The sequence below is a fragment of the Pinus tabuliformis genome, chromosome 1_1, assembly GCF_031772625.1.
Source record: "Pinus tabuliformis cultivar Carrire ecotype Pingquan chromosome 1_1, CPIR1, whole genome shotgun sequence".
Taxonomy (NCBI): domain Eukaryota; kingdom Viridiplantae; phylum Streptophyta; class Pinopsida; order Pinales; family Pinaceae; genus Pinus; species Pinus tabuliformis.
The window spans coordinates 162,002,147-162,028,981 of NC_142297.1; the positions used below are offsets into that span (position 1 = coordinate 162,002,147).

At 38.2% G+C, this 26,835-nt stretch overlaps 1 pseudogene; it reads left to right on the forward strand.

Moving 5' to 3' along the window:
* The window catches only part of LOC149212083 (MADS-box protein SOC1-like), a 263,852-nt pseudogene that overhangs the window by 190,066 nt on the left and 46,951 nt on the right, over positions 1-26,835 (forward strand).

Consider the following 26,835-nt stretch of genomic DNA (forward strand, 5'->3'; position numbering starts at 1 on the left):
TGTAGACCCACTTGCAGCCAATTGGTTTGGTTGCTAATGGAGGATAGAACATGATGCAGAAGAAAGTTTGGAAGACCAGGCAGTTTAAGCCTAATTGTGCCAAGCCCTGATGGCTTGATTTTTGATTGATCTACAAAGTATACTGCTCCATCAACATTATCAGTGAAATCTTCAAAAAAATCTCTTCTATGAGTCATGTGGCAGGTTGCTCCTGAATCAAGCAACCAATCATTTTTCCAAGAAGCAAGTGAAGCATTAAATAAATCTTCATTTACTCCAATGTTACATTGTGGCACAACATAGTGACCGGATTCAAGTGCTTTACCTTTGTCTGTATCATCAGTTTTACCTTTCTATTGCTTTCTTTTCTGCTCAATTTTGTCCCATGGTAGCTTGCATGTAGAGGCATCATGTGATCCATTTGTTTTGGAGCGAATGCAATGCAAATTTTCCTTTTCTCCTTGAGAATGTCTGCCCCCCTGCCTCTGAAATATCTTCCTCTTCCTCTTCGACCACCTCTTCCTCTTGTAGAATCTTGAGCAGGATGCTTTTCTTTATGAGCAAGGCACACAGCCTCTTCAGAAGATTCAGGGGCTGTCTTCTTTCCAAAAGCTTTCTCTCTTTCAGCAAAATTTTTCACAAGAGAATCAAACGTTATATCTTTGAGATTTCCAATTGCTTGCAATGACTCAAGATAATTGGAGTAAGTAGGATAAAGTGCCTTGAAAAAAGCAATAAGAGGAATATCCAATTCAACTTTAGTGGATTTGATATCATGCATTATAGACTAAACTTCAGATGTAAGAGCAAGAGGATCATTATTTTGCAGTTAAAAAGTGAAGAGTTTAATCATGAGTTGAACAACTTCAAGTGCAGAATGTGAGTCATAGAGTTCTTTCAACTTTTGTAAGGCTTCAAAGGCAGTTGAATATGATGAAATATGGCGACTCACCTCTTCATTTACAGATGTTGCGATTAATGCATAAGCTTTGTTGTTTTTGTTTTCCCAAATGACGAGCTCTTTGTTTGAGGTAGGCTTTACTGGTTCATTATCTTTGTCTCCGACACACACTCCTTTCCACAACTCATTGAAAATGAGGGTGTGTTTGATCATCCGGGACTATTCATGATAGTTCTCCTTGCCAGTGAAAACTATTCCCACCATGGATATGATTGAATGCATTCTATAAAAAAAATTACTTCTGCTGATAGAAAAATACTTCTGCCAATATACAGTAAAATTGTACTCAAAAGGGCATTCTCAAAAGATTTCAAATCTCTTTCTTATATACCAATATGGACGCCAATACCATGTGACCCATATAAATGTTTTGCTTTAAACCTCATATAAATCCACCATTATATATGTATATGCCATACGTCCCCTTTATATAAAAAACTCAATTACCATACGTCCCTTTGTATATGTAATCTTTTCACCATTTAAAAATGCCATTTGGTCTTCATAAAAGGGATTACAATTTAAAAAAATTATTTAACGGCTTCCTCGGGTTCGCTACACTTGCAGATTCTACCCTAAAATTCGAATGTGTGCCAAGAAATTACCAAAGAACATGCGGCCATTGTAAGGTCCAGCAACGCCCTCCATGCTTCTGAGTCGATTCTGCGCTACAAATCTTTAAACAGGTTACCTGCGTCGTCGATTTCTGGCAAAATTTCTCAAACAAAAACTTGTTCCAAAACATTCCACAAAGGCGAATTACGGATGCTTCATCCTCGCGGCCTCAATCAATCGACTTTTTTTCTTGTACGATTAAAAGGAGGAATGGGATGAAAATCCCTCTAAAATAGAGAAGCGCAGAGCAAAATTAAACCTTGTGAGTTTGCAAGCTTTGATACCTAGTTTGCAGAACGAATGAAACCATGGTTCGAAAAAGAGGGAAGGCGAGGCTATAAAAGGGATTTGTTGTAGATTGAGCAGCGGTAGCAAGGGCAAATACAAATCGAGTACGTGGCATACAAGGCAGGGTATCAAGTCCGTATCAATAGTCACAATAGAACAGTTAAAATATAATCAAATATAATCAAATCGAGGGCCTATTTTCTTGACCCAAGCGGTGCTGTAAAAAAAACAGGAGCGTATACATTCAACAGGCATGAAACTTCATAAATCGAACAACCTATAAATTCAACAATTCGGTCTAAGAACACACTGGCAAACCTGAGATTTCTACAGTACAGGTTATCACAATGTTCAATTGCAGACTTTCACAAGAGTTACCAATGCAGAGGCTTTCAAAACCATTCCCGGGAAGCGCGCCTTCTTCAGCCACGCGGGTCTGACCACCAGTTATGAGGGAACATTCACAACGTTTATGGATAGTCCACAGAGCCAGAGAGCGCAGGCAGTGTAGCAGATAGGTGTACAGGTACTCAGTCACTGAATTATATGGAGAGCAGAAGAGCAGACTAGAGAGTTACAAAGACTTAAAGGCTAAAAAAGGGAGCTGGTTCTAATACCATGCCAGGCGAGGCAGTAACTCCATAAGGAAAAAATGATTCGTGTCATATTCCATCAAGTAGGTGTTTGTTATATACATGAGGGAGAGACTGTTCAGTTCATCTCCCGATGACTGTCCATATTTCTAATTTATTTATTTACATAAATTCACCGAATCACAAGGATTAGGTGTCAACAATTTTATGTGAAAATATAAAGTAAATACATATACAAAGTTTTTTTTGTTTAAATTCCTAAGATCCTAATTGATTATAGTAATTGCCTTCAAAATTAATCTCAATTGTATTTATATTTTATTAGATTACTATTATTTTTATTTTGATACTATATTTATAATAAAAATCTTTATACTTATATTATTATTATTTTAAATTATTTTAATTAATTTTTATAAATATTTAATATAATATTGATATTATTAATTGTCCAATCAAATTCCATATGAACAATAAAACTTAGTTTACGGAGAGACTCATGAAAAAGCACAACAAAAAATTAAATAAAATAATGTTTTTGAGCTTACTAATTTTTTTAATAAGATATTGATATAATTGATAATATATAAATAATAATATAAAAGTATATAAAAAAATGGTGAAATAATTTTCATTTTATAAGATATTGATATCATTGATAATATAAAAAATGGTGAAATAAAAATTATATAATGAAATTTTATATTTTTATTATGTCTATCTTATATTTTATATTTTTCTTTAGAAAAAATCACATAGTTGTTATTTTATTAAAATTAAATTATACAAATTACTATTTCTGCAACCTTCAAATATATTTTATTATAATCACATTATATTTTATATTATTATTTTAAAATATTTTAATTATAATTACATGGTCAGGGCGCCTTTTCTATCTTTGTCTATGTTAATATTGATTTAAAAATGTTAGAATATGAATTTGAAAATTAGATTCATTTATAAATGTTAAATATAATATTGATATTATTAATTTCACAACCACACTTATATAGTAGAAAAGTAGGAAATATAGAAAAATTTCAATCCAATTTTGGTACGAATAATGATAACTAGTTTACGTTTCAATATTTTATTGCTAAGATATCAAGATTATGTTTGTGTGTAGTGTTTAAAACGAGAAATTGCGAATATGGAAGCCAGGATTGAAATTCTTGAATCCATGCAAAGGTAACGAACTTTCAATGTGGATCCATGCAATATATTTAACTATTTTATCCTATCTTGTATTCGACTTTAGGATGTTTTGTTGCACTTGTTGCAGAAAGATGTTGGGCGAGGAGCTGGCATCATGTGCATGGAAGGATTTGAATCACTTGGAGAGCCAGGTTGAACGAGGTTTGAGAAATGTACGAGCGCGAAAGGTAGTTATAACATGATACTACTTTTAATATTCATCATGTATTAATGTAAATAATATTGTTTTATTTGTAGTTTCCTGTCTGACATCTCAGACTGAAATATTGGTGTGACTGAAATAGAGCAACTTCAAAGAAAGGTACCTCCTTTGCAGAGATTCATTCGAGAATGTACAATTAGATGCTTGTTAATGTGGAATACAAATATATATAATTAGATTATTTGTAGGTGATAGTAATCATGTGATTGAATATATATCGAAAAAATAGGAGATTGAATTTGTATTTTTTTTACCTGATATTATATTAGAAATATAGAGAAATGAGGAGAAAGAATGTTCACACAACATAATTGATCATATAAAGCAATTACATATATAAGATAGATTTAGATCACTTACTTCGACAATTTGTGAGTCTTAATCTAATTCATAACTTAAGAATCAAGAGCTTCTTGATTGACTCCTCTAATTCATAATAATAACTATATAAGACATGGAAGCATTACTTCCAACACCCTCCCTTAATGCTTACATGGAAAATATTGAAAACACATATTACAATAATAATTTAATATTTGTGAGATTTGTCTAATATGGTATCACTAGCACTCATTTCCACTCTCAAATATCATAGTTTCAGCGCTTTTTTTCACCACACTTTCGACCTTCCCACTTCATTCATTTAAGACATAACCGCTTCACACCAACATTGATGTGATTTGCAGAATTGACACTTCTCAACCTCTGCAAGCTCAACACTTCAGTCTCTATACTTAACCATCCTATAGAACTGCCACCATCTGTTGAATCCACTACACTCCTAAGCCTTCATCAATTACCTAAGATAGCATTATGGGTATAAAACAATTCTACAAATTGGCCTTATATAAAATAACTTGTACTAAAACTCCTAGAGCATGAAGGCTCACACCAACTTAACTTTATCAAGAACCATATGTACCTAATACTACCAGAGCACCACCAGTCACATTAATCTGTTAAATAAATAACATATTCTTTATGGTTCAACATCATTTCATTTCATTTCATTTAATTCTGGCCCAATATAATAACACAATACTTATTCAATTCACACAACCAAATTACACACTATCGAGAAAGCGGGACTCCCGCACTCTCTTTAGGATCCCATTAATCACCTTTGTTGTCGTTCTGCCAATCCGCTTATTTTTTAACACAGATCCATGAAGTTCTGCCAATCCACTACTTTTTGAACACAGATCCATGCAGTCTTACACTATGATACAACAGGCATACCGCCAGCCACATAACTTTAGGCACAATTACATCCAAACTCTAATGCAGGCTCCACACATATGCTCTCAATGCACAGCTTCAGCCTTGGCTCCACCACGCACAGCTCGAGCCTCCACACTCGGCTCCACCACGCGATCTTACACACAGATTCTCCGTTATCTCAGCCACAGGTGCCTTATCTCTTTCGCTCTGCGGACTCCTCACGCAGAAGTGTTTGTGCCTAGATCTGAGAATTCAGGGGTAGCGAGTCCATTCACGTCCGACAATATCGTCACCTTCTTCATGTATTGAGGTTGCGGCCTTTTGATATCAACAAGGATTTCGGGCAGGTAAGTGCCAAAGAATCAACTTGTCGGCGTTTTATTTAATAGCGATGAATGAAATGTCAGCACTCGGCCCCGATTACTGTATTCCTTTAATAGCACCAAGTGTACACTCTCGGATAACAATTTCACACTTTGGTTCCTTCTTACAATCACGCCCATCTATTTTAGCTGGACTCCAGATCTACACAAGAAACAAAATAAAAACAAGTACACATTTATACTATGCTAATCTAATCGATTATTCGGGTAGTTTTGACATCTTTCTGGCCTTCTTATAAAGGAATCAAAGCTAAAACCTGCTCTGATATCACATTAGAAAATTTTGAGAGCTTATAAAGGAATCAATTTAAAACCTGCTCTAATATCGGGCAGACGAGCGATGGGCGCGCGGGCACGGCGGGCGCACATCGGTGCGACAAGCGGGCGGACATGCGACGGGCGGGCGCTCCTGGCGGACATGCGACGGGCGGGCGCTCCACTTGTGACGATATGCGACAATCCTCCGGACATATGCGACGTTAAGTGCGACGATAGGAGCGCACATAAAAAAATGGCTAAGTGTTTAGAGCGAGTTTATATGCGTTGGAGTAATGGCTTGCAAGCCGACTTGCAAGAGTCATTCGTTGGGCGTATGTACATTGATGTGGGGGTCGGCCTTAAGGCTGCACACCCCCCCTTAACACATACGTTGATGCATATAAATGAAAGGTGAAGAGAGTTCATTTCACCATCGACATTCGCTCACAAGACCTTCGCATAAGAGGAGGAAGTGCGCAGTAGGGGTAAAGTGAATGCGCATATCTCATGCGCATTGGACTTAGAGGAAGTGCGCAGATTGTCTCGGTTGAAGGTTGGCAAGGAGTGCCGTGTATTGGGTGAATTCCGAAGGGCAGTTTTGTGCAGGACTTAGAGGTGGAGTTCTTGGTGTCTCGGGTGAGCACCCTCCTACCGTATGAGGTTGGCACATGTATTGTAAAGGTTGTCTATGCCTTGATTGTAAATTATTCTAAGTATAGACTTGGAGTTTTGCCAAGTATACTTGATGATGTATTATTGAAGAACTGTTATAATATATTATTGTTGGGCAGACTGTTCGGGAGTTGCCCCTCCCTTTATACTTGTTTGCAATTGTTGATGTTCTTGGTTAATTGCATATGGATAATGAATGAGTATGCGCTTCATTAAGTATAAAGGATAATGCATTTTACTTTGTTGCGAAACACAAACTAAGTAAGGACAAGTGAATTAGGCGTAGTCCATGTGCACGAGTATTGTTAAAAAGAAAGTGTTCGGTGGTGCCGCACCTCGCCGGCACGGTTGAAAGACCACCGTAGGCTTGGGGGCGTGACACCTCACGCAGAAGTGTTTGTGCCTAGATCTGAGAATTCAGGGATAGCGAGTCCATTCACGTCCGACAATATCATCACCTTCTTCATGTATTGAGGTTGCGGCCTTTTGATATCAACAAGGATTTCGGGCAGGTAAGTGCCAAAGAATCAACTTGTCGGCGTTTTATTTAATAGCGATGAATGAAATGTCAGCGCTCGGCCCCGATTACTGTATTCCTTTAATAGCACCAAGTGTACACTCTCGAATAACAATTTCACACTTTGGTTCCTTCTTACAATCACGCCCATCTATTTTAGCTGGACTCCAGATCTACACAAGAAACAAAATAAAAACAAGTACACATTTATACTATGCTAATCTAATCGATTATTTGGGTAGTTTTCACATCTTTCTGGCCTTCTTATAAAGGAATCAAAGCTAAAACCTGCTCTGATATCACATTAGAAAATTTTGAGAGCTTATAAAGGAATCAATTTAAAACCTGCTCTAATATCATATTACAAAATTTTGAGAGAAGAATATAGGGAATGTTCACATAACACAAATCACATTCAAATATGAGACCTACATTATTGATTTGGACAAATTATAACTCACAACCTAGGAATCAACTACTTGTAGATTGACTTTTCTTAATGATAACTATACATAACATAAAAACATTACTTCCAACTTATTATTTAGTAAACTTTAATTTATAGTAAGTGAAAATATATAAAATAAATTGAATTAGGACTAGTGTAAGTGATATTATCTAACCAGTAAAAAATATATATATAACACTTGAGTTATTTGCAAGTGATATTATCGATATTTATTTATCTTTTTCGTGATTGTAATTGTTGATTTTTTATCAGTTCATTTTCCTCTCTATATGCACTACTAAATTTGGTAAATTGCGGAGGAATGAAATTTTGCATATGCATGTTTTGGAAGTTATTGTTCGTCTAACAACTCATATGTATTGTCATGTTGTGTTAACAAGGTGTCGAGATAAAGCAATGGTGATTAAGAGTTTGAGTAAATATTTGATAAATAATTTTTTTTTGCGAGATGATTCATGTTGGACTAACTGAAGTTTTACTTGTTTGAGATTTTGATAGAGATCCAAATTATCAAATGTGTTTTTTTTAAAGAAATGATTCATGTTGGGTTGAGTGTAGTCTTAGTTGTTTGAAACCTTGATAGAACATCCAATGTGTTTATTGTGAACTATTAAAATTTGCAGTAAACTTATTGACATTTTTTTTAATGTAAAATACCACAATAGAGGAGAGTAAAACATAGTAGGCTAGCCTTTATAGTTTAGATGTGAGGCATCATACTAAAACAATCTCTTTTTAATGCAGCAAGGGACTCTTCATATAACAATATATTGTTCTTCAAAGTGCTAATTGTTAAAAAATAAAAGAATCGACTTTATTGATGAATTGGACAGCTCACATGTGAGCAGCTCCACTTGGTGCTCTACATCAATCATCTTACAATAAAAAATATATATAGTGTTCACACATCTAGGGAAGTTAGAACCACTGCCTAAGAAGTAGCAACTAATTCCTATTCTAACACTCTAGTGAACCGAATCTCACGAGATTTACATATTCTCCATTATATTCAACACCTCCCCCCCTTAATGGAGTAAGCGGTTCACAAGTATTCCTAACATTTCCCTAAACAATTCAAACTTGATTCTACCAAGAGGCTTAGTAAATATATCAGCTACATTATCACATGAATTATAGTATTCAACACATATTTCCTTTGACTGCACCTTTTCCCTGACAAAATGAAATTGCGTATCTATGTGCTTGGTGTTTTTATGGAACACCAGATTATAAGCAAGTTTGATAGAACTTTGATTATCACATTTGATAACCGTGGCTTTTGTTTGCTCTTCTCCTGCATCTTGGAGAAGTCTTTGTAACCAAACTGCTTCACATACTGCTGCACACATGGCTTGATATTATGCTTCTGCCAAGGATAAGGCTACAATATGTTGCTTTTTACTGCACCATGAAATGACCCCAGATCCAATGCTGAAGGCGTATCTTGTAATGGATCTTCGATCATCCAAGTTTCCTGCCCAGTCAGAGTCTGTAAATCCTGCCAATCTAACATCAAATGAATCAGAATATAAAATGCCAAAATCTAAGGTTCCTTGTAGATACCTTAGCACTCCTTTTGTTGCAACCAAATGATTCTCATGAGGCTGAGACATATACTCGCTCAATACACTGACTTCATAAGCTAGATCAGGCCTAGTAGTATTCAAATAGATGAGACTCCCAACCAACTTTCTATACAATATTGCGGCTGCCTCTTTCGAACCATCATTAAACTGTAATTTGTTGTTTTGTTTTAGTGTTACAAATGCAACCTTACACTGGTCAATTTTAAACTTGTTCAACAAAGTCTTGACATACTTACCTTGGTACAAGAAAGTCTGGCCTGAATCTCTCTAGACTTATAAGCCCAAACAGTAATTCAGTTCTCCAAGGTATTTCATTTCGAACATCTATGATAACCGTTGTTTGATTTCTTCAATGAGTTTGTCTGCACTTCCTGTTATAATCAGATCATATACATACAAAGAAATCAATAGAATCGCCCCTCATCATCATACACAGTATACAAGTTAGGATAATTTTTGCTCCTAATATAACCATGCTTAAGAAAGAATGAATATATTGTCATACCAGGATTTGGGAGCCTGTTTTAGTCCATATAATGCCTTCTTTAATTTGCAGACTAAATGCTCTTCCGCTTTCTTCCCAAATCCCTCTGGTTGCATTAGATATACTTCCTCTTTCAGATCTCCTTTTAAGAAAGAAGACTTTACATCTAGATGGTGTATTTTCCAGTAGTGTTTAGTAGCTAATGCAATAATCATTCTAATTGTGTTTAATTTAGCTACTAGGGGAGAATGTTTCCTCGTAATCTATACCTTATTTTTGGGAATACCCCTTTGTGACCAGCCTAGCTTTATATTTATCTATAGATCCATCTGCTTTAAACTTTAATTTGTATAGCCATCTGCACCTGTGGGTTGTTTGCCTTCAGGAAGATGAACTAAATCCTAGGTATTATTTTTAATCATAGATTCATATTCCTCTTGAATTCCTTCCCTCCATTCATTACTTTCACTAGCTTCCTTAACATTAGAAGGTTCAACCATGTTCAACATACCAGTAATGAGCACATGATCCCTCTATCTGGCTGGAAATTATATCCGTCTGCTTGATATTTTGAGTGGTGGAGTGGCTTCAAACCTGTTTTCATCTCCCCTTTGCGGACTAGTTTCAAACCTGATTTGATCAGCCGCATCTTCTTTCTCCTACTATTGTTGTTGCTGCTGTTGTTGCTCACCAGCCCCTATTTCATCACCTTCTTCTAAAAGTAAAGGTACATGTCATTTTTCATCACTCCGAACAGGGTTCCCATCATCTACATGTTCATGGAATACCACATCTCTGCTTGCAATAACCTTATGAGTAGAAGGATTAAACAACATATAAGCCTTAAAATCACTGCAGTATCCAACAAAAGTACACTTAATGGCTTTTGAATCTAATTTCTTCCTATCTCCTTTCGGGACATGAGCAGAAGCCTCACATCCAAAGACTCGAAGATGACTTACTATAGGATTGAAGCGAAACAGTGCTTCAAAATGAGTTTTATAGTCCAAACACTTAGTAGGACTCCTATTCTTAAGATACACTGCAGTGTTTATAGGTTTCACCCAAAAACCATTGGTCAGATTCTTACCTTTCAACATATTGCGGGCACACTCCACAAGGGTTATGTTTTTCCTTTCTACAACCCTGTTTTCTTGAGGAGTGTAAGGTGTTGTGAACTGCTATTGTATTTCATGTTCTTTACAGTATTTGATGAAGTCACCCTTCTTGAATTCTCCACCTTGGTCTGAACAAAGAATTTTGATGGACTTTCATGGTTTCTTCTCAATCATACTTTTGAATTGCTTGAAGTATTCAAAAGCATGATTTTTTTGCAGAGGAAATACACTCTGGTGAACCTTGTACATTCATCAACAAAAATAAAAAAATAGTAGGCCCCTCCTAATGACCTTGTCTGCATTGGCCCACATAGATTAGTGTGTACAAGTTCAAGTACATCCCTCTGCTTCCTATTAACAATAGCAGGAAATACATCTCTATGTAATTTACCAAGGGCACATGCTTCACAGTCAACAAAAATTTCTTCAAAACGGGAACACCATTCACCATACCTTTTTTCTTAAGAAGTAGTAGGTCACTAAAGTTTATATGCCCATATCTCTGATGCCATAGATTCTCTACAGACATCACTGATGATGCCAATGCTGGATATGACGAACTTCTGACATCCAGTTTATACAATCCTCCTACATGTACACCTGTTCCAATGGACTTCATCCGATGCAGCATCTCTTTTATTACGCAATAAGATTTAAAGAACTCTACCTTAAGATCCTGATCTGTAATTTTAGATACAAAAATCAAGTTCTTTTTTATCCCGAGTATATACATAACATCATGAATATACCTAATGTTTCCATTAGGTAGTACGACATGGACATCACCATATCCCTTGATTTCATACCATGTATCATCTCCAAGGTAGACCTTCGTAGCAATGTTGGATTCTCTAAAAATTTTAAACCATTCCCTCTTACCAGTCATATGGGGGGAGGCTCCTGAGTCCACGAACTAGATTTTTGCTTCATCCCGCTTAATTGACAGCGCAGAATCAGATACAAACAATTTGATATTCGAATTCTAATTTGCATTAGCGAGATGGCCTGCATGCTTCTTGTGTCTCCGTTGACCTTCATCAAACTTCTTCTTACGACAATTTTTAGCCATATGACCAAATTTACCGCAATAAACACATTTTGGTCCTGAATCAATTCTGTTTGGAGACATACCTTGAGATGGAGGTGTCTTTCTTTGTGGGGTTCCTTTGCTTTTCTGTGTTGCATTTGTCTTTCCTCTGAAGGGCTTCTTCTTTGCCATTAGGGAAATATCTAAGCTTTGCGGTTTCAGGGGCATCCGCCTTTCCTCTTGTTGCATTAGGATCCTTGTCAATTATTCAAACTTGGGGGATTTTTCCCTCACAATCAAACCAGTGATGAACATATGATAGTCGTCAGTCATACCATTCATGGTAATCATGACCAAATCAATGTTTGATTCTATTTTGCCAATGTCGACTAGCTTATTCTTCAGCTCCTTGATACGAGGGATGAACAATGCTACTCATTCATTCTCCTCCATTTTAATGGAGAGAATATTGCTCTTTAGAAACAGTAAAAGATTTTTGTTCTTGATCTCGTACAAGTCTTTGAGAGTTGTCCATATGTCTACTACAACTTTACAATCTCGAATGTGAAGAATAATGCAATCTTTCACAGACAATTTAAGCAACACCTTTGCCTTGTTCTCCCTCTTTTCCTAGTCCTCAATTGTTTCTTTTGTTCCACCTGTGGCTAGGGTCGGCTTCAAATCATCATCATTTGCGACCGTCCATGTGTTTTGACCCTCCAACAGGCTGTGCAACTTAAATTTCTAGTTGGAGTAATTAGAACCATTGAGCTTATTGCTCTCGTTCAGGTAAGCCTCAACCATCTGATTGTTCATCTTGACAAAAAAATGACCTCTAGCAAAAAAAAACCAAATCTATCCCAAATCCAAAGAGCAATCTCAAAACGCAAGCTTGAGATTCAATTTTAAAAAAAAATGCCCCAATTCAAAAACTCTTAATTTTTTTTTTTGCTAAAGCAAGCGTAGTCTTTCTATTCCAATTAAAATAAAAGTTACATAATATAAAAAAAGGGCTGAGTTGCCCAAGCTAAAGCCAAGCCCAAGCTTCGGGTCCATAGACCAAGCCTCAGTTCCAAACCATCTTTCCACGTTACCATCGCGGTCCTACCGCACAACAAGTCCAATTGATCAAGCCCTGCAAATCTAACGGTCCAGGTGAAATATCGGGTGAGCAACACACTCACACTTTAATGATAAAAACGGACCCGAAAAGATAAAAGAACGACATTAGAATCCATATTGGGTCTGAATGGGATGATAACCTTCAAGCCGTTTAGCTACCCGAAATTCACGAGAAGCAAGCGATCTCAAAAGGCCTCTCCAACAAGATCAGAACTTAATTGCACCTTCGGACCCGAAGCCTTATAGAGTCAAATCTTAAACACACTTCGGGTCCAAATGGAGGGTTAACCAACGAGAAGTTTGCCGCACGAAATGCATTGTATGTCTGCGATTATGTTGACCTGTCCCCTCTTTAATGAAGTTCTCGACAACAAACATTAAAAGGCTACAATTAATGTTTTTCTTATACCTTTGAAGACTTGTTCTGTAAATAGTTTCCCGCCCGTGAAATTGATAACTGTAGATTTCCGTGACCAAATTCCCGCCCGATAACCAGACTAAACCCCTAATTTCGTTGTTGACCTCCTACTCATACTTTTCCTCATGTCGACTAAAAGTCCTTTGTACATGAAGAACACCCTGCTTATACATCATCCTTCTTATTTCCTCTGTTCTGGCAGATCTCCCTGTCTACTGATGCCTATTTGTGGCACTCATCCCTTAATCGACCTTGAGGAGTCTTTGACCATTCATATATTTTGTTGCTTTTGGCACATAGAATGCCTTCATTAGCCATGATATCCACTAACCTGTTGGCAGTTCTTCGCACATGAGTTAAACTAAGGGTTCTCATGGTGTGTCGGTGGGATTGAATAAGATGATAGACTTGCAGTAATCTCTAGTGTTTCGAAACTTTGTCTAGCACTAAGCCATTGCATATTTTCTTGACTAAGTTGATTATCAGTTCAAAATCAGTTTCTATTATGGTATTATGTAAGTTTGAGTCCTTTAAGATTTCTAGGCTTTGCTCCAGGGTCATGAGCTCTACCATATTATTAGTGGCTTTACCCAGATGACTATGAAAGATGACTTTTATTAACCCCTTGTCATCTCTTATTACCCGTCCATACCCCGCGTTGCCAGGGTTTCATTTTGAGGCCCCATCTATATTACACTTCATAAAACTAGGGGGGGCTGCCAGAGATCTTTATCAGCTGATATATTACTTACATTATTAGTTATTCCCTGGCGAAAGAGCCCCTGTAGGCTCAACTGAAGCAGAATCTACCTATCTTGTTCATGAGGTTGCTTCTTAGGGGGGTGGGTTTATAAAGCTTCCTACAGTCTCTTTGAGCTGTCCTATGATCTAATCCATAATTCTCCGGGCAGAAACACTCATGTTCTTGAAGATTATATTGTTGTGTTGTTTCCATACATCCCAAATTAGAAAGCCACGAACCAGTTCCCAAGCTTTGTTGATTATTTCATTTGCAGAGAAATTACTCCTCCAATTCCTCAGTGTGCTTTTGATGCTACCAATGTCCCCGTCAGAATGTATGAAGATTGAAGCTACCCAATTCCACAAGGTGGAGGTGAATGGGCATAGGTTGAAAAGGTGTTCCATAGTTTCTTCTTGTAATTTGCAAAGTTGGCATCTTGATGGACCAATTACACCTCTCTTCCACAAGTTTTCCAAAGTTAGAATTTTTTTATGTTGCACCAACCACATGAATAGTTTGATTTTCATCCAAATTTGATTCTTCCATAGGTCCTTCCATACCTTATCAGGGTTTGGAAAGTCAAGCCCAGGGTTATTTGCTTGGCCTCTTTAAGGTTAAAGTTCTCTTCATTGTTTTTGACCCATCTCAGTTGGTCTGAAGATGTTGAAATCAGAATCTTTCTTTGTTCCAAGATAGCTGTGAGAGCTTCTACCTGGGTCTTCAATCGAGAGTCCTCACTGTAAATCAGATTCTTCCATACTCTCCATTTTCCTTCTTTTTTGTCCTACTCCCAGAAGTCATTTACCCTATGTAACCCTTTGTCATCGGTATCCTTCTTAAGATTGTCAAAATCTTCTCTCAGCAATTTTGGTTCCTGTTGCCAATTATCTTCCCAAAACCAAGCAAGGTTTCCATCTCTGATTTTCTAGAAACTGTGTTTTTGAACAATAGCTTTGTTCTCTCAAGCTTTGTTCTAGATGTGGGAGCCTTTGGTTATTCCAGACATTCTGATGTGCTTCCTTTCTTGCCAATATTTTACGTATTTTTGTTTCCTAACTTTGGCCCAAGGGCATCTGATTCCTCTAGCCATCTCCACCATAGTTTTGCCCCCAAAACTTTGTTTAGGATTTCAGGGTCATCAAGTCCCAAACCTCCATGTGTCTTAGGTTTACAGATCTTTTCCCAGGCTACCAGAGCCCATTTCTTTTTCTCTTCCCCTTTGCCCCAAAGAAAATCTCTTTGAATATTTCTAATGCGTTGCATAAGTTCTTTAGGAGCTGGGAGAGCTGAAAATAGGAACAGTTTGTAGGATGGATTTTGTAAGCACTAATCTTCCTGCCAAATTTAGAGACCTATTTGTTCATTTGTGGATTCTGTCCTGAAGTCTATTAATAACAGGCTCCCAAACTATCTTGCTTAGAGATTTGTTTGTTAGATGAACTCCCAAATATTTGGAGGGTAGCATTTCTCTTTGAAAACCTAAAATTCTGGTGAGGTTTCTCTATATAGCAATATCAGTATTAAAAAGAAAATTTTTGATTTGGTAAGGTTTACCTCAGTACCTGTAGCCATAGCAAAGTCTTTCAGAATTTGTTTGAAGGCAAGAGTTTCTTTGACCGTAGGTGTACCCTGCAGCATGATGTCGTCCACAAATTGTTGATGATTCAAAGCATCCCCATTCATGGTGAGTTTGAGCCCTTGAATTTTGCCTTCTACTTTGGCAGCTTTGATCTCATTTCCCAGCCTTCCATCATGAGAATAAAGAGGAAGGGTGCGAGCAGATCTCCTTGTCTAAGACCTCTTGTAGGCTTGAAGGTTTTGGATGGTGAGCCATTCAGCAGTATTGAAAAGCTTGAGGTGGTAACGAGGACCATTACCCATCTTATCCAGTTATGATCAAAGCCATATGCTTTTAGAACTTCCCTGATATATGCCCAACTAAGCTTGTCATAAGCCTTTTCAAGATCAAGTTGCATGATCATGCCTGTCTACTTATTTCTCTTCAAAGAGTGGATCACTTCGTGAGCTTGAATGATATTGTTTAGAATTTGTCTTACCTTCCACATATCCAGTTTGCTCCTTAGACACTAGAGTTGGAAGAAGGGGCTTAAGACTGTTTGCAATTATTTTGGAAATAATTTTGTAGACCACATTGCATAATGTTGTGGGTCTGAATCTATCTAGTGTCATAGCATTTTCCTGCTTTGGGATCAAGGCTATGAAAGAGGTGTTGAGCGCCTTCAACACAGTTTTGTTTTTCCTTGAGTCCTCTACCACCTCCAAAATATCTTGCTTGACTATGTTCCAGCATGCTTTGAAGAAGTCAACATTGAAACCATCCGCGCCAGGAGCCTTCCCATTTTGCATTTCTTTGACGACTAAGCTGACCTCCTATTCATTCACCAGCCTGTTAAGATTATAATTATCTTCTCTTGTCAGAAGCCTAGGAATGTGTTTAGTGAAGTCATTGATGAAATGTGATCTGTCTATGAGGGGCTCCTCTGTTATGCCTTCGAAATGTTGAACCAGAGCAAATTCTATTTCTTTGTGGGTATTGCGTTGTTTTCCTTGCGTATCTTTCAGTTTTAGAATCCTTTTATGAGACCGATGATCCATAATATACTTGTGAAAAAACCTTGTATTCTTGTCTCCTTCCTTTAACCATTGAACTCTTGATTTCTGTTTCTAGAAGCTTTCCTCTTGCTTACATAAGCCTTCCCAGTCCTGTTGAAGCGAATCAGTTTGCTTCTTACCCTCCTCGGTGAATACCTTTGTGATGAGCTCCTGGTTAATTTCCTATAGCTTTCCCTCAACTACTTTTTTGGCTTCAAAGATATTGCCAAACTCATTCTTATTCCAATCTTTAAGCCTGAGTTTGATGTGTTTCAGCCTCTGTTGCAGAAGGAACATTTTAGTACCCTAAACATTCAAATCTTCTGTCCACCATTTTTCAATATTGTTGTTGAAGTCCAAATGGGTAAGCCAAATGTTTTCAAATCTGAAAGGTCTATTTCTTGGCGTTCCTATAAAGGACGCTTCTAAGTGAATGGGCCAGTGGTCCGAGCCTCCAAAAGGAAGAATCATAGCTGAGAGGTCAAATCCTGAGAGGATAAGGTCCTCAAAGATAATGAATCTATCTAGTTTAGAGGCCACTTGAGCAGCCCCTCCCCTTTTATTGTTCCAGGTGAAGATACCATTGTGGGTTTCTGTATCTACTAGCCTCATGTTGGTAATGAAGTTTTGAAAAGCTATAGAATCTTTGCCTAGAGATCTAGTCCCACCTTTTTTTTCTGAGAGAGATTTGATCATATTAAAATCCCCTCTCAGAATCCATGGCATGCCCATATGTCTTTCTCTTAGCTCCTCCAGAGAGGTTAGAAGCCTGAATTTTTCCTCAAGCTTTTGTGGACCATAGACATTTGTAGTCAAATAAACTTCCTTGTCCCCCAAAGGTTGGATGATCACTGATAGGTAGTCCTTGGATGCTTCAGCATCTAGGATTCCAAGTTTCTAAGGGTTCCACAGTGTACAAATTCCCCCTGCTGCGTTGTCTGCTTTAACTTCTAGATATTCATACTTAATAAGCCACTTGCTATGAATTTATCTTATTTTGTCTACAGAACATTTTGTTTCCTGGATAAATACCAAATCTGGTTTTTCCTCCATTCTATTGTTGAGATTTCATTGTTTACTTCCTAGACCCCTAATATTCCATGTTGTAAGTTTCATTAAGAAAGATTTATAAATGAGTAACTAGTTAGGTCTTTCATCTTACCTGAGTTAATCATGAGTCTTCCACATTCTATCAGCAGCTCATTTTGTCTTTTTCTTCCTCTTTTACTTCCTGGGTTCTTGGGAGCATGTCCCTCTGTTGCCTCCATAGTTTTGACCCCTCTGTTATGTTGACTATCATGGTTCCTTTTGACCCGCGAACCCTTTGCCTGAGTTCTCAAGAGGAAGAGCTGGTGTACTCTGTTAAATTCCTCTTGAGGTAGCAAATCCACTCCTTTGGTAGTTCCTTCCTCCTGGAATTTTTCTAGATCTAAATGCTCCCTTTCCAGTATGTCTTGCAGTCCCTGATCCTTCGTTCCCACTTCACTTGAGGTCATCTCTTAGTCCCTATCAAGTTCCATCGTGCTGTGTTGATCTTCCTTTTGTTGGCTTTTGTCAGATCTATCCTCTATGTTGTCATCCTTTTCCTTCATTACTGGATTGTCCTTCAATACTTGCTTCTCTCTTTCAACCCCTGCTTCTTCTTCTAATATCTTGAACCTATTATGACTAGGCTGCTTTTCTTCATAGAGTTTTTTTTTGTTCTCCCCCCCCCCTTTTCCTTTTCCTCCCAATTTAGTAAAGCTTTCAGTGTCTTTACCTAAGGTTGCTTTGATGCTGCTCTCCATTTTATCTACTGGACAGCCTCTAAAGAGGTGCGCATGTTCATGGTATTTACGACATCTGAAGGGTATATGCTCATAATCCACCGCCTGCACCCAATCTTCATCATAAACTTCTAAAATTATTTCATCCGGCAAAGCACCAGAGAGGTCCATTTCCACGTATATTCTGGCAAAGGAGGTATATTTTCCACGCAGTGTGGCCTTTGATATTTTTATAAAATGCCCTATTTTATTACCTATGGCCTTTAATGATTCTGGCTGCCAGTAATCTAGAGGTAGGGAATAAAGTCTTATCCATACCGGTAACGAAGTAAATGTCTCACGCTCCAGAATGAAGCTCATCACCCAAGGTCGCATAAAGAGACCTGCAGCCGCATAGAAGTAAGGGCCTCCTTCAAACATCCTGTCCTTATCCTCTATGTTTGCAAACACAACTGTAAAGAAATCCTTGGATCCAAGGTGCAGATCTATATCTCCCTTAGGTTTCCAATGGTTCTTTATCCATGCGTGTAGGGCCTTCTCCGTTGGCCATACCCCCATGAATTTACATATCACTGCAGAGCTCGCCATGTGCTCCCTGTGCGCCTATAGCGTTGGATCACTTAACACCACTCGGGGTGTGATGGAAGCCCTTGGTTTACAAGATCCTGTTCGAATTCTGGGGTCAGCTTTTCGACTGTCTATTTTTGTATGTTTCTCTCTTTTGACTACCTCCTGCGTTTTTGCCATCTTCTGTACTATGTTGTTTTCTTGTTTGTACACCCTGTTTCCACTTCTATGGGCTTCTTGAAACAATTAGAGAATACATGATTGTAGGAGGGAGTAGAACTCCCCCCTTCAAGCCCCTCCAAGGTGCCCAATATGGAAATCCTACTCCAAACCCTAGTACTGTGCGTTTTTTCTCCTCACAGTGGGCTCCCAACATTGCCCACTACAAAGTTATCATCATCCAAAAACCCTTAAGTTTAAAAGAGGCTCTTTGTTTTTTTAATACTCTTCCCCTTTTTTAAATGTATGTCACCAAAATTTAATAATCCCAAAACATTTAAAAAAAGAATGTTACAATCCACGGACGTAGATTAGGGTCATTATATGCCCATAACACTTCTTTTTTTAAAAGAAACTACCATACACTATTGCAGATTTGGCTCTCCGCCCCATTTGCTCTCTTTTGGGTGTTCATGCAGGCCATCGCTGTGACTCTTTTTATGGCCTTCGGATTGGAAACTCGGACCTGCAGGCATCAGAGCAGCAAGTTTGACCTCGAGCACCAACGCCAAGCAACAACCGATCAGGGACCATTCACCCACCGATCTGCAGCCTCCACAACACGCAATCTCCACATTGTTACTTGTGCCGCGGTCTCCACAATCGGACCTCTCTCTCCACATAGGTATGTTGCTCCACCATTCGGCTTCCACCTGGAGCAGCACGCAGCACGGCCTCACACAGAAAGGCACCTCCGTTTAGAGGCAGGCAGGAAAATTTGCTCAACTCTTATTCAGCCACTTAATTCGGCCCAATATTTGAGATAATGCAGCTTCCAAAATCAATATTCAATTGGGCCTCCTCACAGTGAAAACCCGACATCCCGATACTTACGCCCACGACGGCTACTAAGTAACTTGGCCTCAGAATTGGCTATTCGTTTCAGGCAATACGTCGTTATTTTCTCATGTGTTTCCACCACCTGTTCGAGTTGGGTTTGGGTGATGTAGTTGAAAATAATTAATATTCTTTTGTATTAATGGAGAAAATGGTTACATTGTTGTAACGTTCTCCCTAGTTTAGGATTAGTTCCTAGAGTTTAGGGGTTTGGGTGCAACTTCCTAATTCCTAGTATTGTATTTAATGATGTAATCTTTCATTGATGAATAATAGAGTGTACGAGAGTGATCTCTCTATTTTTTGTGAATGTAGTCTCCAGGTGCAGGCCACACCTGAGAGCTACATCTCCTTCTTTTCAATTATGTTCACATTTTATCTTGGTATCAGAGCTCAGATTGGGTGAGCCTGATCTTCTATCACCTTTGTGGCTGAAGTGCCTTTGTAGCTAGCTTGCCTGTGTGGCTTGAAGTACCTTTGTGGCTGCGTGTACACAAGAGCTCTGTGCTCAATTGAGCAGGTGCACTGCAGAACACTTGGCTCGGACTCGGAAATTTTTTTCTGAGTAGAAAGGAGATTGACGCGCTTTTCGTGCTGACAGTAGCGCGAGGAGGCGGAATTGGCGTGATTGTTAGGATATTAATCGCGCCAGAGCGCCAAAACACCAGATTGGCACGGAATTTCACGGATTAATCACGCCAGCAAATTTTACTTAACCGATTTTTCCTTGCCGTGGTTCTCTAGATCGGCAACGCGCCGATACGCACAAGGATGCGCCAATCTACCTTCAAGGGGATCTGCGGGAAGCCTCATCTTCGTTTGGCGATTTGCGAGGGGTGCAGATCGGAGAAGTTGCAGATCTATCCAGGAGAGGCAGATTGGATCAATTTTAATCAGATCAATTCTTCTGCTCTATTGAAAACGCCGAATTTGCTCATTGGAGTGGGATTGCCAGACACTGTAGATCGGTGGCAGAGGTGACAGATCGATCTGACAGGTATCGTTTTTTGTTGTTGGGTAGATTCATTTTGTAGATCTGATCAGAATGAGTAATACGATGGAATCTTACCTTCACGAGTCTGGTAAACTTGATGGATCTAACTTCACGAATTGGAAGTTTAAGATCCAGACCTTGCTTGAGGGTGCGAATGCTTGGTCCATAGTTACAGGCGATGAGCAGAAGCCGAACGCAGGGCCACAGGAGCAAGACTGGGATAAACGAGAGAACAAGGTGAAAGTTTTGTTGAAAATGTCTGTGAAGGACAACGTTATTGCGCACATCAGAGACTGTAAAACGTCCACTGAGATCTGGATGACCATCAAAAATCTGTATCAAACCCAGAACACAAGCCAAGTCTTGGCACTTAAAAGCAAGCTATTTTCGATGAGGATGAACGAAAATGAGACTGCTGCTACATTTGTTGCGCGAATCAAAGATGTTAAAGACGAATTGGGGAACATCGGAGTGACGGTGTCTGACTATGATCTTGTCGCAATCACACTGAACGGGATGCGAGATGAATTTCAAACGTTCATCACTGGATTGGCGGCAAGGGAGAAAGCACCCACATTTGATGATCTCACAGGGATCTTGCAGCAAGAGGAGGAGCGGCGGCAGAACTTGAACCCCCAGAGTGATGATCTTGTGCTGATGGCGAAACGACGATCATTCAAAGGAAAGCAGTCACAGCAGCAATCAAAGCAGAAAGGAGGAACATCACATAAGAATTCACATTCACATAAAGGTATGCTTGCAAATCATTCTGAAAAGAAATGTTATTATTGTGGAAAGAAGGGTCATATACAGAGTGAATGTTATAAGAAGCAGGCTGATGATGCAAAGAGGAGGCAGGCAAATGCAAAGCACAGAGGATACTTTGTTGAAGAAGATAAAGACTTCAGTCATGAATTTCGACTGTGCCCTTTCAGCATCTAATGAGGACGATATTTGGTATGTCGATTCCGGAGCATCCTCTCACATGATAGGTAAAAAGGAATTTTTTGATAGTCTTGAAGAAAGTATAAATGGATCAAAAATATACCTAGGAGATGATAGTGGATACGAGATTAAAGGTTATGGGGTGATTTCAGTGAAGTTACCAAATGGAAAAATTAGTCACCTTAAAAATGTTTTATATGTACCCGGAATTAAGAAAAATCTGATATCTGTATCCATGATGGCTGATCAAGATATGCAAGTCGAGTTCTTCAAGACTCATTGTGTGATAAAGGATTGCAGGAATGAAATAGTTGCAACAGGCATGCGAGTTGGAAGCCTATACAGACTGGATGCAGGAGGATCGACAGCTGAACAACTCTGGCATCAGAGGTTCGGTCACTTGAATTTGCAGGACCTCATGTTATTGCAGAAGAAAGGTATGGTTGAGGGACTCCCTATCTTTCGTAATATTCAGTTAAATTGTGATGGTTGTGCCTTAGGAAAAATGCATAGAGAACAGTTTCATGTGCGTGATAGGAGGAAGGAAACAGATATTTTAGAACTAGTGCACACTGATGTATGCAGACCTATGCAGACAAGGTCGCTAGGAGGAGCATATTATTTTCTGTTATTTACTGATGACTGCACTAGATATTCATGGGTTTATTTTTTGAATAAGAAAAGTCAGACTTTCCAATGCTTTATAGAATTTAAAAACTTGGTGGAAAAACAGTTTGGTAAGAGTATAAAAATTCTCCAATCTGATCAAGGCGGAGAATACAAGCTAAGGGAATTCATGAAATTCTGCAAATCTCACGGGATTGTTCAGTAGTATACAGTGCCACACACACCACAGGAGAGTGGAGTTGCAGAGCGCAAAAACAGAACCTTGGTGGAGTGCGCAAGGAGCATGATATAAGGTAAGGGTCTATCTAATAGTTTTTGGGCAGAGGCTATCAACACTGCTGTATATTTGAAGAACAGAAGTCCTACCAGGTATCTTGGCTTCAAAACCCCTTTTGAAGCTCTATATGGATTTAAACCAGCAGTAAACCATCTAAGAGTATTTGGGTCAAAAGCATTTGCCCATATACCCAAAGCTGATAGGAAGAAATTAGACCCTAAAGCAGTTAGATGCATCTTTGTTGGTTATGGCACAAAATTTAAAGCATATAAATTATTCAATCCTGAGTCTCGTAAGACATTTGCAAGCAGGGATGTAGTGTTTCATGAACAGGTACAGGAAGGGAAAGATGATGTTGGTGATGATTGGCACATTCCATTGTTGTTGGAGGAAAGCAGCGAGGATGAAAGAGAGCAGGAGCAGAAAGAAGAGCAAAAAGAAGAACAGCAAGAAGGTGATAATGCAAGCCCAGTTATAGTAGAAGAAAACAAATTTGAGGTAAGTCCCCTACCAAGGAGATCAGGTAGGAAGACTCAATTACCATTAAAATTGAGAGACTATGCTTTGATGTCAAAGGTTTTGAACATTGTAGAACCCACTAATTACAAAGAAGCTAGTCAATTTAAGGAGTGGAGGGCTGCAATGAATGAAGAAATGGAATCAATTCTTAGAAATGATACTTGGGATTTAGTTGAACCAATTCATGTCGAAACCGCTTGAAAGTCACTGGGTAGCAGCAAAAAGCGTGTTGAGGTATCTTTGTGGTATTGTTAATTATGGTATTTTATACACTGACGCATCTGATGTTACTCTAGTAGGTTTTTCAGACTCAGACTGGGCAGGTAACTTGGATGATCGAAAGTCCATCACAGGTTACGCATTCAGCATAGGATCCGGGGTCATAGCATGGAGCAGCAAGAAGCAGAGTACTGTAGCTTTGTCTTCGTGTGAAGCTGAGTATCAAGCATTGTGTGCAACGACGTGTGAAGCAATCTGGTTGAGAAGGCTTCTCAAAGATGCAAGAAAAGAACAGAAGAATCCCACTTCCATCAAAAGAGACAACCAGAGCACCATTAAATTGGCATACAATCCACTGTTTCACAAAAACACCAAACATATAGACACTCAGTTCCATTTTGTTAGAGAGAAAATACAGTCAAAAGAAATTGTTGTTGAATATTGTAAAACTTGTGACAATTTGGCTGATATTTTTACAAAGCCACTTGCACGTGTGAAATTTGAATTGTTTAGAAGGATGCTAGGAGTCCAGGAGAACCCTTTCTCCATTAAGGGGGGGAGTTGAAAATAATTAATATTATTTTGTATTAATGGAGAAAATGGTTACATTGTTGTAACGTTCTCCCTAGTTTAGGATTAGTTCCTAGAGTTTAGGGGTTTGGGTGCAACTTCCTAATTCCTAGTATTGTATTTAATGATGTAATCTTTCATTGATGAATAATAGAGTGTACGAGAGTGATCTCTCTGTTTTTTGTGAGTGTAGTCTGCAGGTGCAGGCCACACCTGAGAGCTACATCTCCTTCTTTTCAATTCTGTTCACATTTTATCTAATGTTCGGCCCAACAACAGAAGAAATTTTTCCCTCAAATACAATAAATTCGGCGTTAGATAATGGAATCGGCCCCGGTTGACTCGCAGAACTTTCCACACAGCTCTGGGACTCTCTTACACTGTCGACACCCACTTGGGCTCAGATCAAACACTCGGATGTTTATAAACTGGTGTCATGTGCAGCCTCAATCACCTCACTGACCAATCACTTGCAGATCTTCTCAGATCTCAACAGATCTAAACACCACCCGTTGCGCAGTTGTAAAAAAAATTCGCATTTCACATACTATCGCGATCTTTGCTCGATGATCGTGATATTCTGTAGCGATGGACCGAATATTTCATAGACTATGGACCGAATATTTCATAGACTATAGCGATCTTTGCTCGGAGATCCGCTATATTCGGGAGCAATGGACCGAATTGCTGGAAGGAAACAAGCAATCATCACACTTTTCCCCTTCAAATCCGCGATGGTCAACACTCTCTTTCCTTCACAAAAGGCGATGATTACTGTGAATTAAATTAAAAAAAAAAAAAATCGTGTTGCTGCATTGCCTCTTTACCATAGTGGATTTCTTCACACAAGATCCCCACTGAGCGATTCACAGACCCTTTAAAACTTGCAGCTCTGATATCATTTTAAAACATTGAAGAATCAACTTTATTGATAAATTGGACAACTCACAGGTGAGGAACTCCACCTCGAGACTGCCTCAGCAGAATGTTCTACATCAATTATTTTACAATCAAAAATATATATAGTGTTCACACATTTAAGGAAGTTGGAATAGCTACCTAAGAAGTAGGAACTAATTCCTATTCTAAGGCTTTAGTGAACCCAATCTCTCTAGATTTACATATTCTCTATCATCTTAAACATTCATAGTTAACTATTGGAGTTTGCCGTAAGCTATAAACTTATCCAGAGTTTTTATGATGTAAAATCCATTAATAAACATAAGAGAAAGTCGATAGAAATCATAAGAGAAAGACCATAGAAATCAACATGGGCATGCCAAGTTACTAAGAGTGATAGTCTCAGTGAAGATTTTGTGTGTCTTCTTCTCTGTTATGTAGCCACATACTGTATTAACTGGATCTTGTGAATGCGAACCCTGATTTCCACAATGTCCTGTTTGAGCTTAGTCATAGTAGTATCTGGATTTTTCCTCTTGCCAGTCTGACTCGATCTCCTTCCCCCGAGAATATGGCCATAGACTCTTCAATACTCGAAAATAATGCAGAAATCCGAGAAAACATAAATTTCGTTTGTCCGGCGTGACCAAGGTTATGGACAAAGCGTGGGTGTGAATGTTGAGGAGGTACTCCTTATCTTACGCAATCCAAGTTTCATTCTGAGCTCTTGCACGACCCTCCATTTTTGAGACATGCTGGACAACATTTCTCTTTGGGATTAGGCTTTGTGGCCATCTCACTTTCCATGGCAAAATTGTTCGTGTATCCCCTGTTTTGGCTAACCTGTTACCGGGACGTCAAATAGTTTATCAGAGTAGGCCAAACAGTTTTTCAGAGGGATTTTCATAGTCAATAATAAACTTAAACGTATGTTCTGATAAAAACACTAAGCGAAATAAAAATAATAGATACATACAGAGTACCACAAATTTAACTGGAAAACCTAGTATGCATGAGGAAGGTAGATAAATACTACGAGCACAACAACATGGGATACTAAAAATTATATACCAAACTCATTACCGTAATAATATTTCAGAAATATGAAAAAGTCATAAAAGTAGCATATTTTTATTTTTATTTTATTTGGCTTTACATATAACAATTTCTTTATTTCAGATCAAAGAAAAGTTTGGCTAAATTTTATTTTATTTAGTCTTACATATAAAGATATATTAATCAAATTTTGTGATTATGTTTCTATCTCCATGTTATCTTTAGTCTTACATATAAAGATATATTAATCAAATTTTGTGATTATGTTTCTATCTCCGTGTTGTCAAAGGAGTCATAAGACACTTTTTATAAAATTTGCATCATATCAATCAAGAATTTGCGAAGTTTATGCTTTTCTTTTGGCAAAATCTTTGTTAATATATTAGTTGGAATTTCTTTTATGTATATTTTGTTTAATTGTAATAGTCTATCATCTAACATTTGGAAAATCTAATGATATCTCATATCAATGTGTTTTTTGTTAGAAGGGAAGGTGTGAATTTTTGGCTAGATAGATTGTAGTTTTGGTATACTTTTCTTGTTGTAAATTAGCTTCTCCAAGAAACTTTTCATCCAAAGCATCTCTTTACATACATGAGTTTCAGCCACAGTGGTAGAAAGGTCCACCACCTTTTGCAATCTAGATACCCATGAGACTACAACCTCTACAAAAGAATAGATGTGTCTTGTTGTGGATTTTCTAAAATCTATGTCACCTACTATATCAGCGTCCATAAATCCTTCCAACAACATATCAATACCTAGAAAGAAGAAACAATAATCAATTGAGCCTTCAATATTTCTTAAAATCCATTTAACTAGAATTCCAATG